The 15,051-nt window shown below is 48.4% G+C and overlaps 1 protein-coding gene across 3 annotated transcripts in view; it reads left to right on the top strand.

The window, feature by feature from the left end:
- The first annotated feature begins 14,440 nt into the window (after positions 1-14,440).
- RALBP1 (ralA binding protein 1) overlaps positions 14,441-15,051 on the top strand; it is a 45,252-nt gene continuing 44,641 nt past the window's right edge. For all 3 annotated transcript variants that reach the window (XM_069541325.1, XM_069541324.1, XM_060028674.1), the window contains exon 1: positions 14,441-14,570. The gene's annotated coding sequence lies outside the window, so the exon portion shown is untranslated. The remainder of the gene's footprint in view (positions 14,571-15,051) is intronic.

The raw sequence follows: 15,051 nt of genomic DNA, 5'->3' as shown, positions 1-15,051 counted from the left end.
TAGACCGAATTTGCCTAGAGGGTGAGCTGTCGGGTTCCTGCTTCCCCACCACAGTGCTCCAGCCTCCTCAGAGCTTCTCGCACTTTTGAGAAGAAACAGCTCCTATATCAGATGTCTTCAGGGTGAGTAACCTTGTGAAAATGCACCTGTGCCTAAATTGTCTAATAACCTTGTCAGGCTTGTAGAGTCCCACCCTGGAGAGATTATATAATAGGTCACAGCCACTGAGGTACTCAGAGGATCTGATTAGAGTCCCGAATCCTGGGTCAGAGTCCCGGGGTTTTGGGTTTCTGCGTTTGTCTATGTTTGCCTATGTCTGACTGTTTTATTGCTCGGATTGGCCAATAGGGGTTGGCTCTTGGATGACTTTAGCAAAACTTTATTAAACCTGACAGTAATGAGTCCCCTGACTCAGGAGATAAGACCTTGCTCCTGTCTAGAAACATTGCCTTATGGAGGTGTCGGGTTTTCACCTGTGCCTAATATGATTGTCTGGTGGTATTGATACAGGTGTGTATTATTAATGGAACCAGACCTGATTACCTTGTTGGGGTGAGCAGGTAAAGGAGAAATGGGAGCTAGGAGAAATCGTCTATTTCTGAGTGGGTGGTCAGCACGGATTAAAAAGCACAGCTGGGGCTTCCCTGGTGGCGCAGTGGTTGAGAGTCCGCCTGCCGATGCAGGGGACGCGGGTTCGTGCCCCGGTCCGGGAAGATCCCACATGCCGCGGAGCGGCTAGGCCCGTGAGCCATGGCTGCTGAGCCTGCGCATCTGGAGCCTGTGCTCCGCAATGGGAGAGGCCACAACAGTGAGAGGCCCACGTACCGCAAAAAAAAAAAAAAAAAAAAAAAAAAAAAGCACAGCTGTGTGTCTTTAGTGACTTAAGGAAAGGCAGAGATGAAAGAGAAACAAAACAGGTGGGGCAATGTTATTAGACATTTAAGGAAGGTTGAGATTGTAAAGGCAGTAACAAAACAAACAAGGATTTTATATAATTACTTTCAGTTTCAATAAAAAATACAGTAGTCATACTTGGCCTACATTTAGCCAAGTGTAAAACAAACAAGCAAAAAAATCTTCCAAACACAAACAAAACTTGTTAAGAAAAATTTTAGAGGGGTTGTTGAAAATAGCTTCTAAATGGTAAAGAGGTCTAGAGGGTGGCCTGAGAAGGCTGAAGTATCTTGAAGCTGGAGACAATGTTTCTAATGCAGGTAATGTCTAAGAAGCATGTGTGTATGGAACTCTATCAGCAAGTTCAGTGCTTTGCTCTGTTTGTACCTGTCCTTTCTGGTAACAATACGGTTCTTTTTGCTATGTGCTTTTATTCTGTAAATTTTAACATACTATGTTCTTGTTCTGTATGACCTCCTACTGTAGGTGGTATACTGGAGTTTTGAAAAAGAAAATTATTTTCTTTTGTAGTATTGCCTGGCCCCAATATCAGCTGGAGTCGGGGGAAAAAATGGCCCAAGAATGTGTCTTTGAATTATAATACTATTTTACAATTACACTTGTTTTGCAAAAGAGAGGAGAAATCAGGTGAAATCAGCTTTATCCCCATTTCTTACAAGGGACGAGCCTTTATACAATTGGACACATTTTGGGTTTTCCTGACTGAAAATTTTTTTTTTAATTTTATTAAAGTATAGTTGATTTACAATGTTGTTAATTTCTGCTATACCGCAAAATGACAGGTATATTATATATATATTCTTTTTCATGTTCTTTTCCATTATGGTTCATCACAGGACACTGAATATAGTTCCGTGTGCTGTACAGTAGGACCTTGTTTCTTATCTTCACTGACAATTTTAACATTCTTTTGTATGAGCCAAACTCATACAAAATTGAGGGAGTTAAAATTGAACTGCTTAAGTGTGTATATATATGCGTATGTTTAAAAGGAAAGTTTGCTGGGAAGAACAAACATTGGCAATGGTACCAGAGGCCAAGGGCTCAATGGAGACCTTGGGCTGAGTGTATTCTACCTGGAAATTGCCCAGATGTCTAGATTATCTTGTCTGTGATCTCTGCTGGGGAGGTAAACTATTTTGGTCATCTACCAGGAAGATTATACCCGTACATGCTCAGAAAGGAAGTGAGGGCTTGAGTATTTTACCCTGTATCTTCCTGAGTTCCTCCCTCAAGTTCAACTTTGGGTCTAAGAGAACCCCTCACTTTCTTCAGGGTGATACCGTCACCTCTCCCGCCCTCCTCACCGTCCAAGGTGGTGAGTGACGTGGAGCCTGGACTCCCCGAGGCTCCTCTGCAACAGGCAAGCCTGCACTCAGCACACGGGGGAACTATTAGGCTGTGACCATATCGGATGCAGTCCTGGAGCTGCCGGACAGACAGACCTCTAGGCCACAGCTCTGGACACTCTCCTCTAGGGGAAAGCTTTCCACTGTCCCCTCGGTGAGCCTCGTCAGAGCTGCTCATCATTGGGACGACCGTTCCCCAGTCTCTTGTCCCGGGAATTCTCACGGCCAAGCTGTGGATAGATACCACCACAGTTGCCTGCTTCTTTCCAGAAACCAAAGTAGGAGACAGAATTGGTTCCTAAATCCTAAGGTTCTTGTTTCCCCTCTGCTTTTGTGGGGAGTGAGGGAAGGCCATTTTCCAGAGATTTGCAGTCCACAGACTGTTTGAAACCGGGGTATCGATGAAGCCTTAACCTAGGGGCTGCTTGCTTGCTCGCTCTCTCTCTCTCGCTCTCCCTCTCTCTCTCTCTAAATGGCCATCCTTGGAGGGGCTCGCTCAGCCCTCAGAACCAGCGCTGAGGGTAGAGGGGTGGAGGGGCAGGCCCGGGTGTGCCCAGGTGCTCCCCCACAAGGAGCAAAGCGTGCTCTGAGCCGCAGATGGGCAAACCTGGTGCTTCCCTCCGTCTCCCATGAACACAAGGGTTTCCCAGGTGCAGCCAATGCTGCAGCATCACGCAGACCTGGAGTTTCTGATGAGACTCTGGTCAACGTCGGGCGCAATCCACAGAGGCCGGGCAGAGGCGGCAGGTGTTTGTTAAAGACGGTTGTTCCAGGCTCTTCTGTGGTTTTGCTGCCCAGAAGTAAATTGTATCGAGCACCACAGTGGAGGAACCCAGTGGGCCTTCAGAGGATGGACTCCCCGGTGGAGACCACGGGGCTATCCTACCATCGATGGTCAACTCCCCTCGGATCAAGTGTAACAGGTACAAGTCCTGGGCTCCTGACATTTGACCTCAACTGGTTTTTCTAGGTTATTCTGTACATTTTTCATCAGCGGCGGAGGGAAGACCCTCAGAAAAAGCCTGTCTTGCCTGAGCCAGAGCCTAATGACCTCGACTTACTACATCTGGCTCCTCCTCTCGCGCCTCCTGCAGCCCCCACACTGTGAGAAGGGGGATCCCTGCCCGCGGAGTCCAGGCTTCCACCAAAAGTCCTCCGGGGGTCTCAGGTCCTGCCCCAGCCCTGCACCTTCCTTACCAGACAGTCAAGGGGATCGGTCTCCCCTCCCTGAACCCACCAGGGTATTCAATTCGACCCAGGGGTCCTCTGCTTCAGGCAGGGCCATATCCGTGGAGACGAGTTCCTGCAGGTCCAGAGGATCAAGGTCAACAATCTGGACTTCTGCTGCACTTAACAGATGCCTTTTACTACAGACCCCTAAGTCCCGAATTCCTGTAACTATTTGCCTTTGAATGGGACGATACAGACACTAATATAAAAGAACAAAATTGTTGAATGGGCCTCCCACAAGGATGGAAGCAGGCCCCCACCATCTTCAGGGAAGCCTTAGCCCAGGACTTAAGGGATCTCCAATTATATGAGGGAGTCTTATTCTAATATGTGGATGATATACTCATTGCTAGTAAAACTAAGGCAGTTTCAGACCAAATACAATCCTTACTTTAAACTTTCTGGCAGACTGGAGATGGAAAGTCTCCAAGGGACAAGCACAAATGTCTCCACCAACTGTAAAATATCTAGGATTTGAGTTGTCAAGAGGACAAAGAGACTTATTGCCAGACCGAAGGGAAGCATGGGCTAGGGTGGCTGTACCCACCACCAGAAGGCAACCAGGAGGATGCTGGGAATGGCTGGGTTTTGTCATACTTGGATTCCTAACTTTGGACTCATGGCCAAATCCCTATATGAAGCTCTTAAAGGAAATGACAGTGAGTCATTCAGCTGGACTGAGGAAAGCTCTAAGGCATTCCCTACCATACAGATAATTGAAGTGTGTTCTAACAGAGCTGACCTGACTGATCAGATTAGAAAATTCAGATGTGGAAACGGTTACAGATGGAGCAGCTTCATGGACGGGGCTGTGCAATCGTAGCTCATCAGGAAGGCCTAGGAGCAGAACCCCCTCCAGGTACATCTGCCCAGAAGGCCGAGCTCAGAGGCCCCCACAGAGCCCTGCAGCTTGGAGCAAAGAAAAAGGTTTTTATACTGATTCTAAGTTTGCATTCTCTGTCGTGCATGCACATGGGGCCAGATGGAAAGAGAGGTCTACTAACATCAGGAAGGAAAGAAACTAAACACACAGAGGGGATACTGGCCTTACTAGACTCTGTTACAGTGTGGGAAGAATAGCCACAGGACATTGCCGGGGCCACCAAAAGACTGAACAGCCAAATTATTTCCTTTACTATGTAACTATCAGGCCGCAAAACAGGCGGCCAGAACCCAAAACCCAGATCCTCAGGCCCTAGCACTCATCTCAGGTGTGGACCTCTCCCTGTTTAAGGCTTAGCATCCAGAGAGAGCAGACGCAGGGGGGTTTCATGCTGACTCTAACTTCATGAGATTTAGATGGTCATCAGTACCGAACAACCACAGAGGCCCAAGCATTTAAGGGAAAGAATTACTAGGGGTCTGCATCAAGGAACCCAACATGGGAGGAATGCAACCGCTCATGAGCTGTGCAAGTTTATTATTGCTCCACAAATGCAAAGGACCATCCAAAAGGTAACACAAAATTGCCTGATCTGCACCAGAAACAATCTTAAAACCGGGCCACCCCTGATGATAAAAGAGGTGCAAACCTGAGAGACAGAACCAGGAGACGATTGGTAAATAGACTTCACTGTTATACCAGGGGCCGGGGGACATTGTAGATATTTGCTGGTGTTTGTGATACCTTCACAGGATGGGGTGAAGCTTCTCCACGCAGGACAGAGAAACCTTCCTAGGGAACAAAGGCCTTACTCAGAGAAATGACCCCTTGTTTTGGGTTGCCTCTTTCAATTCAAAGTGACAGCAGAGGAGCTTTCAAAGCCAAGGTGACTCAAGGCGTGTCTCGGGCCCTCGGAAATCAGTGGAAGCTCATGCTTCCTGGAGACCTCAGTCTACAGGAAAGACTGCAGCAATGGATCATACCTTGAAAAAGATAGTCACCAAAGTGGACCAAGAAACCAACATAACTTGGGATACGGACTGACCAGCTGCTCTGCTGAGGGTCAGATCAGCCCCTTAAAAGCAAGCTCCGATTGAGCCCTTGTTTGATGTTCTATGGGAAACCCTTCCTTAAGACCAAGTATCACTGCAGTCTTGAAAATGCTCAAGTGGTGACAGAATTAGATTTGATAAAATGTGTACAGTCTCTCGGTGCTACCTAAAACTTAAAAGTTTTTTCCTCAAACTTGGAAAAATCAATGCCTGAGGATCAGCAGGGCACACTGTCGAGGACAGGCTGAACCTCTGTTTCATCTTTTTTTTTTTTTTTTTTCTGGTATGCAGGCCTCTCACTGTTGTGGCCTCTTCCATTGCGGAGCACAGGCTCCGGACGCGCAGGCTCAGCGGCCATGGCTCACGGGCCCAGCCGCTCCGCGGCATGTGGGATCTTCCCGGACCGGGGCACGAACCCGTATCCCCTGCATCGGCAGGTGGACTCTCAACCACTGCGCCACCAGGGAAGCCCCTCTGTTTCATCTTTGTAATTACGCAAGTGAAACATGAATTCATGTTCGTTGTTTAAAAAAAAAAGCAACAATATGGAAACACACGGAGTGAAAAGTTAAAGCCCTTCGCACGCTCTTACCCCCTCCCACTCCCTCCCTTACATCCCGAGTCTCTCAGAGTATTTGTACATTTGACAGACAGGACCCCCCAGTACCCCCTCCACTCCTAGGAAGACTGGTCCTGCCTTCCCCCTCCTCACTCACCAAGATCACAAAACCCAAAAGAATTTGATTCTGGAGCACTTCCCAGAGTGGAGAAGGAGGTGCGATTTTACAAAGGAAAGGGGTCCGGTAGACCCTCAGGAAGAGAAGGGGGACCTCAGCCCTGCCGAGCAGTGGAGGGGCAGTTCAGAGAAGGCAGGCAATGGGGATGCGGTTCTAGTGGAGGGGCCGGAAGATGGAAACTTTGGGGCAGGTGAGGAGCATCTGAGGGGTGTCCCCTTAGACGAAGTTGGGGGCACCTATGGTCCTCCCAGAGAACAGCCCCCTCATTGGGATCAGCCTTTTCAAATTCAGGGGAATTTGTGTCTAACTTCCTCCTCTGATCGTGTCCGTCCTACACCCCCCATGGGTGGTGGGCTGGGGAGATCCCCAGGGGCCCCCCTCACTGGGCCTGCAGGCGGCTCCATGGCAGCCCCAGGGCAGCCTTGGGGGCTCAGGGAGGACCTCACAGAGTGGAGGGCAGCATGGGGCCTGAGCTCCCCTGGATGGAGGGAGGGAGGAAGGCACCCTCCACGAAGTCCTCTGTGGATTTGGTTAAAAACCAAAGTGCATCTGAGTAAATTTGAAAGATCTGTTGGCTTTATTCAACGATTCCTGAATCTAGCAGATACAAAGGAGTTCCGAGGAGCTGTAAAAAATGAGAGACTTTTCGAGGCAGAAGGGAGCAGGACAAGGAGGTTATCCATGGTGCGAAAGTGGGTTGATCACTTTCCCTTAGGTGACAGATGGCAGGGGTCTACAAGGCAGGTCACCCACCTACCTAAGCCATTCCTGATTTTTTTAAAAATAAATTTATTTATTTATTTTTATTTTTATTGGAGTATAGTTGATTAATAATGTTGTGTTAGTTTCAGGTTACAGCAAAGTGAATCAGTTATACATATACATATATCCACTCTTTTTCAGATTCTTTTCCCATATAGGTCATTATTATTATTATTTTTTTAACATCTACATTGGAGCACAGTTGCCCTACAATGGTGTGTTAGTCTCTGCTCCACAACAAAGTGAATCAGCCATACATATACATACGCTCCCATATCTCTTCCCTCTTGCGTCTCCCTCCCTCCCACCCTCCCTATCCCACCCCTCTAGGTGGTCACAAAGCACCGAGCTAATCTCCCTGTGCTATGCGGCTGCTTCCCACTAGCTATCTATTTATTTATTTATTTTTGGCTGTGTTGGGTCTTTGTTGCTGCGCGCGGGCTTTCTCTAGCTGCAGCGAGCAGGGGCTACTCTTCGTTGCAGTGCACTGGCTTCTCATTGTGGTGGCTTCTGGTTGCGGAGCACGGGCTCTCGAGCGCAGGCTAAGTAGTTCTGACGCACGGGCTTAGTTGCTCCATGGCTTGTGGGATCTTCCTGGACCAGGGCTTGAACCTGTGTCCACTGCATTGGCAGGCGGATTCTTAACCACTGCGCCACCAGGGAAGTCCCCTGATTTTTTTTTTTTTTTTTTTTTTTTTTTTTTGCGGTACGTGGGCCTCTCACTGTTGTGGCCTCTCCCGTTGCGGAGCACAGGCTCCGGACGCGCAGGCTCAGCGGCCATGGCTCACGGGCCCAGCCGCTCCGCGGCATGTGGGATCTTCCCGGACCAGGGCATGAACCCGTATCCCCTGCATCGGCAGGCGGACTCTCAACCACTGCGCCACCAGGGAAGCCCCCCTGATTTTTTAAAATCATTTTTATTCACTTTTTCTTTTTGAAAATAGGAGTAAACATGCAATGTATAGTGTCTATTTATATATTAAGATTCCATTCCTGGGAGAGTCAATCCTTTAATTAAGTTATGTCTTGGTTTGGTGACATGGGGCTTAGCATAAGTGACTCCATTTGGGGCCTGTTGTTTTTATCAGCTGACATTTGTGTGTGTGAGATTCCATTTATTTTTTTTAAACCATGCATATACACACACATCTTTTTTAAAAAAAGAATGGACTCATATTGAATTTACTTCTCTGTGGCTTGCTTTTTGCACTGAATACATTACAGTATTCCATGTCAGCATATGTAGAGCTGTCTCACTCTTTTTAACAAACATACTTTTATTTATTTTTATAAATTTATTTTATTTATTTATTTTTGGCTGAGTTGGGTCTTCATTGCTGCGTGCGGGCTTTCTCTAGTTGCAGTGAATGGGGGCTACTCTCGTGTTGCGTGGGATTCTCGTGGTGGCTTCTCTTGTTGCGGAGCATGGGCTCTAGGCGCATGGGCTTCAGTAGTTGTGGCACGCAGGCTCAGTAGTTGTGGCTCATGGGTTCTACAGCGCAGTCTCCATAGTCGTAGCTCACGGGCTTAGTTGCTCCACGGCATGTGGGATCTTCCCGGACCAGGGATCAAACCAATGTCCACTGCATTGGCAGGTGGATTCTCAACCACTGTGCCACCAGGGAAGCCCAACAAACATACTTTTAAAATTAGAAGGTGGCTGTTTGTGCTCTTTCTGTTGCTGCTGCTGCTGCTGATTTAGATGATGGTGATGATCTAAATGGTGATGATTTAGAATTAGGAGGCAGGTGATGAAAATGATCTGCAGAGAGACTGGTGGGGCCTCCTACCTGGACTGGATGTGTGGTGACCTGTCCAGAAGGAGCATTGCTATTAACCAGGCTGTGTCCTGGGGTTGGACGGGGTCCCCTAATATCACTTGGCCTCAGCTTCTACATCTCTGCAAAGGAGGTGGGGAAAGTTATGGAAAATCCCCAAATTCATCCTTTTGAAACTACTTCCGTTTTGTTTTAGGTTTTCCATAGCACAAGCCTGTCAAACCTTTGACGACGTTTTAATGATGTTAAATGGCCTTCCCTTCCCTTTTATTCCTTATTCTCTTTTCTGAAAGAATCAAAGACAGACTTAGAATGTTTAGAATGTCAGTTTTACCCAGTTCAATGCTTTTACAAGTGTTGCCAAGAAAGAAATTCCCAGATGCAAACATGTCAAAATGATCTTTGTGAAAGGGGGAGCAAAAGCATATTTCAAATGTTGGTGATCAGCAATATTCTTGAAATATAATTATAGCCTTTGAAATCACGTGTCTTAAAATTAATTGTCCCAAGATCACAGTTGGGCTTTTCTTTCACAGAACTTTCAAACAACCTCAAATGTAATGCTAACTGGTGGTTTGTTTTTCATAAGAACGGCACAGAATCTCCTTCCTAGTTAGCTGGTGTAAGTTACTAAAATGGACAACACGACAAATGTGGGTGGGGTCAGGCAGGGCCGGAGCGGATGTGCATCTGAGGTCCTGCCTCTGGCTTGGAGCTTCTCCAGGGCAGCTCTGCCCGCTCCCCCTGTCCCCCCATCCCCCCACCCCCGCACCTCAGCTTTCATCGCTCTAACAACTGCTGAGACACCAGGGGAGACCCATGAGCCGGAAATGCGGACTCGAGGTCTGATTCTTCCTCAAGTTAGTGCAGAAGGGATTTCACCAAGTGTAGTTCGATTGACAAAAAATACCGATGTCATTTTTAAATTGTAAAATTGTATTTCCAGATTCTCACCCACGTGGGGGTAACAAAGGACCCACGTGAATGGCTCAGCCCATGGAGTCTGAGATGGAGGAACTGACTGGAGGAAGAGGGAGATCTGAAAATTCTAGAGCACCTCCCACTCCTGGCTGAGTCCTGGATGACGTCACAGCAGCGACTTAACAAACCAGATTCATTGCCGCAGGGCCGCGCTTCCCAACTGAGGGTTGCAGGGATTCAGTCTGTTAGAAGATAGTTGCAGTGAGCGGGGTCTACTCTTAGTTGCGGTGCTTGAGCTTCTCATTGCGGTGGCTTCTCTTGTTGCGGAGCACAAGCTCTAGGCATGCGGGCTTCAGTAGTTGTGGTGCGCAGGCTCAGTAGTTGTGGCTCGCAGGCTCTAGAGCACAGGCTCAGTAGTTGTGGTGCACAAGCTTAGTTGCTCCGTGGCATGTGGGATCTTCCTGGACCAGGGCTTGAATCCGTGTCACCTGCATTGGCAGGCGGATTCTTAACCACTGCGCCACCAGGGAAGTCCCAGTATTTGACCTTCTGATTTACTTAGTATGATAATCTCTAAGTCCATTCATGTAGCTGTAAATGGCATTATTTCATTCTTTTTTATGGCTGAGTAGTATTCCACTGTATATATACACCACATCTTCTTTATCCATTCATCTGTTGATGGACATTTAGGTTGTTTCCATGTCTTGGCTATTGTAAATAGTGCTGCTGTGAAATAGGGGTGCATGTATCTTTTTGAATTATAGTTTTGTCTAGATGTATGCCCAGGAGTGGGATTGGTAGATCATATGGCAACTCTACTTTTAGTTTTTTAAGGAACCTCCATACTGTTTTCTATAGTGGCTGCACCAATTTACATTCCCACCAATGGTGTAGGAGGGTTCCCTTTTCTCCACACCCTCTCCAGCATTTACTGTTTGTAGATTTTTTGATGATGGCCATTCTGACTGGTGTGAGGTGATACCTCATTGTAGTTTTGACTTGCATTTCTCTAATGATTAGTGCTGTTGAGCATCTTTTCATGTGTTTGTTGGCAACCTGTATATCTTCTTTGGAGAAATGTCTGTTTAGGTCTTCTGCCCATTTTTGGATTGGGTTGCTTGTTTCTTTAACATTGAGGCTCAGTAGTTGTGGCACATGGGCTTAGTTGCTCTGCAGCATGTGGGATCTTCCTGGAGCAAGGCTCAAACCTGTGTACCCTGCACTGGCAGGTGGATTCTTAACCCCTGTGCCACCAGGAAAGTCCCTCTCTTTTCTTTTTTTTTAACTCATTGATTTCTATTCTGATCGTCACTATTTCCTTACTTCTACTTAATTTAGGTTTGATTCACTCCTCTTTTGCTACTTTCTTGAGCAAGCTTTTGTGGGAATGTAAGTTGGAAGTTTAGATTGTCTTCCTTCTAGTGTAAGTTTTTAAAATGACATTAATTTCCTTCTAAGCACGGCTTTAGCTGCCTCCCTTAAATCTGACATTTTTCTTTTCATTCAGTTTTAGATATTTTCTAATTTTCCCTGTGATTTCTTCTTTGGCCCATCGGTTATTTAAAAATGTGTTAATTTCCAAATATTTGGGAATTTCTCAGATTTCTTTCTGTCGTTGATGTCTAATTTAATTCCATTGTAGGAGACATATTTTGTATGTTCTCAATCCTTTTAAAATTTTCAGACACTTGTTTTGTGGCCTACCATATGATCTATTCTGGACAATGTTTCATTTGTGCTTGAAAAGAATGTGTATTCTGATGTTGTTGGATGGTTTTCTATAGTTGTCAAATATTTCAAGTTGGTTGCTAGTGTAATTCAGGTTTTCTATACCCTTGTTGACTTTGTCTTGTTCTATCAATTGCTAAGAGGAATTTTAAATCTCCAATTGCAACTGTCATTTTCTCCTTTCTATTCTCATGATTTGTTTTACATGTGTTAGAAATTCTTTCTTTTAAAAGGCTATATAATATTCCATTGTATGTATATAGTACGTTTTATTTACCCAATCATCCATCAATGGATACTTGGGTTGCTTCCACCTTTAGGCTATTGCAAATAATGCTGCTATAAACATGGATGTACAAATATCTCTGAGTCTCTGATTTCAGTTGAGTATATACTCAGAAGGGGAATTGCTGGAGCAAATGGTAATTCTGTGTTTAATATTTTGAGGAACCACCATGCTGTCTTCCATAGCAGATGCACTATTATAATATTCCCTTCAGCTGTCAAAGCCATGGTGTTTGACCTCCCACCACAAATCAAGTCCACCCCCTCCAGCAGCAAAGCTACTCGTTTTCTTGGCTAGCCCCACCTACACTAGTTAAAACTACACTAGTAAAACTATAGTTCTGGGGCAACAGGGCAGGAAAGAAGCAGCCTCAGGCGAGAAGTTCACAGACATCTACAGTTCCTACTAGAATTTTTAGCAGTTTTCAAGAATAGATGTTTCTCAAATTGTGTTTGACTTCCAATGCCCTGAAACAATCGGTTGTGTTTGACAATTTTGTCCAATTTTATTTATACTATCTTTGTGTGCAGAGGAATTGTTGACTGTGTCATATAACCAGCGCTGAAAGTCTTTTCCACAGTTTCTCTTTAAGTAGGAACCTGTATTAGTCAGGACCTTTCAACATTTAGTAAAAGAAATCCAACTGAATTAGTTATGACTTTTAGAATTTTGAGATACAGAAAACCCCCCAATAAAACTTATTTAAACAATACAGGAAATTTATGGCTCACAATTCTAAACAGTCTATAGGATCGTCTACAGGACAGGTCAGACAGGTGAGGTTTGACAGTGCAGCTCTAATGATGCAACAAACGCAAGGTTCTTCTTCTTAGTGCACATTTGACAGTACTGACTTCGTCTTCAGCCTCTTTTGGTGCCTTTCTCCTAAACCCTGTCTGTTCAGGCTTTCTTCTTGTAGGAGCAAAACAGTTGCCACCTTTCCAGACCTCATAAATTTACACCATACCAGAAGAGCAAGGATGCTGCAGTTTACTAGAAGGCCCAACCCAAGTCTCGGTGGGTCTCATTGGTTCTGATTGGGTTACAGGACCATCCCGGAAAGGCTCAGCCACCAGAGGGAACGATTATGCTGCATAGCTTAAATGGGAGGAATGAACCTCAGGAGGCAACCAACAAATTTGTGTTAGGCAACACAAATTAGCCCTAAATAATAAATAATTGCATTGGCTTACCCAGCTAGGTTCACATCCTCAAAGCACTTTAAAAGAGCTATACAAACCATGGCCTCTGAGGCTGAAGCCAGTCTTCATGCTGCCAACTCCCGGATTCTCTCCCCCTCCTTTCCCCAACCCCACACTCCCGTTTTGGCCTCATTCATTGCTGCTGCAGAAAGCCCTCTTTACGTTGTGAATAACATGGCCATCAGCAGTTACCACAGTAAAACGCTATCTTCTCTCCCTTTTCTGTGTCCATGTAGCAATTTCCAGCAAGGGCTCAATAGTGCCCAACATGGGTCAGTGCCCATCCCTTGGCCCAATCATTGTTGCCAGAGGCAGAGTATTGTACCTAGCAAGGTAACATGCCCATCCCAGTGGTCAGAGGACACCATTCTGTTGCCAGAGGGGCAATAAGAAAACTTTTCAAAAAGTCAGAAAACAATGGCTACCACACACAGACCATCTTGGTATCTAATTATGGGCTCTTCTTGAATGTCAGGCGGAGGGGGCTGAACTTGACCGAGTAAGAAATGCAGGGTACAAGAGAGAGATCTATTGTCAGACTGGAGGCAGGCTGCTTTGGGAGGAACTGGGCAGGATGGAGTAGAGGTCAGTCTAAACATGTAATGAAGTTGTAAAGAGAGTATCGCACGCAGGAATGGAAGTGATTGGGAAGGCCCATCCATCCCCAGTCTTATCATCCCCCTAATAAAACTGCCAAACTTTATGAGACGAGACACGTAAAAAGATCCCTGATTTCCAGCCATGCATTAGCAGGACAATTCTTGAAGCCTTTGTGAAGGATTTCCGGAGGAAATGCGGTCATTTCCATCTTCCTCTAGATCCAATTCTGTCTGCAAGCTAACCGTGCAGAGGGCGGCTCTGATTCAGGACCTCCTCGGTACATGGTGGGGACCCCGCTGCGCCGCAAGGACCAAGGGAGGTCCTCGTCGACACCCATTTTAGGAACGCTGAGGCCAGTCCCGATACAGAGTTCTAGACAAGTTTCTCCTCGGAAGCCCACGGCGCTTCCTGCATCCAAGCCCCCAGCAAAAGTCCCCACCCCAAGCCAGACTCCCCTCCCAGCCCGGGCCACGGAGAGCCCCACCCAGCGGCGGCTGGGCCGGCCTCCGGGCCAGTTTAACTGGTTAGGGCAGAAGCCCGCGGTGCAGAAGGTCTGCGCCTCCGTAGCTGGGGAACAGGCTGCCCGAAGCGTGGACAGGACTACGTCTGCCCTTCTCCGGACCTCTACCGGCTCTGCCCCCAACGGTCCTCGAGGAGCTCGCGCGGGTAAGCGCGCGCCCTGCCGGCCCCCAGAAACTGCGCAGGCGCCGGCGGAGCTCTGGCGCGGCGCGTTCTCTCGCGCGCTCCCGGGTCTCCCCAGTTGGCCCCTCGGCCGGGCAGGCGCCATGCTTCCTGGGTGTTGTAGTGCGGCTCCCGGCGGAGGGCCGCCTGCGGACTGGGCGCTGGGTTTCCGAGGACTACCCATCCCAGCATGCCCCGCGCGGGGGCACAGGGCGCCGGCCCTGGACGGCCCCGGCCGTCAGCGCCGAGAGGAGGACCCGGGAAGCAGGGTGCAGCGGGAGGAGGGAGTGCGCGTGCGCTCTGGGCCGGCTCGCCCGGTTCTGTCCCAATCATTGTAAACAGGCGGAGGCTGGGGCGGGGTGGGAATGGGGCGCCCGAGGCCGGCCGGGGGCGCAGCGCAGAAGGCGGCCGCGGCGGCGGGCGGTCGCGAGGCGGCGGCGCAGGTCAGTGGCGGGCGGCGGGGCGGGTGGGGGTCGCGGCGGGGCCCCGCTGTCCGAAGCCGTCCGCGCGCCTTCTCGTGGCGTCTGTCAGGCGGTTGCGGGGCCGGGCTCTCGCGGGGCGGCTGGGCGGGGGCGTGGCTGCCGGGGGCGGCTGGTTCTGGCGGCTTGTCCGCGGCTCCGGCCCGCCCTGCCCGTTTCTCCCGCTCGCTGGTCGCGGCTCTTGGGTCTGGGCGGGGAGGGTGGGGAGCCGGGCCCTACCCGGGGCCCGGGCCTCGGACGGGGGAGAGGGACTCGGTCTTTTACATAATCGCGGCCGGGATGCTGACGGGTCTCCGGTGCGCGCCCGGTGAGGAGGGAGGGCTCGTGGAAGCGGGGCTCCTGGGTGCTGCGAGGGCATCGGCAGAGCCGAGTTGGGAATTCTTTTCACAACTCCTTGTCAAGCGGGCTGGCGCCCAAAGGCTCTTATGGAGGTCAGCTGGGTGCG

The sequence above is a fragment of the Delphinus delphis genome, chromosome 13 (assembly GCF_949987515.2).
Source record: "Delphinus delphis chromosome 13, mDelDel1.2, whole genome shotgun sequence".
Taxonomy (NCBI): Eukaryota; Metazoa; Chordata; class Mammalia; order Artiodactyla; family Delphinidae; genus Delphinus; species Delphinus delphis.
This window is presented reverse-complemented; position numbering and strand designations above follow the sequence as displayed.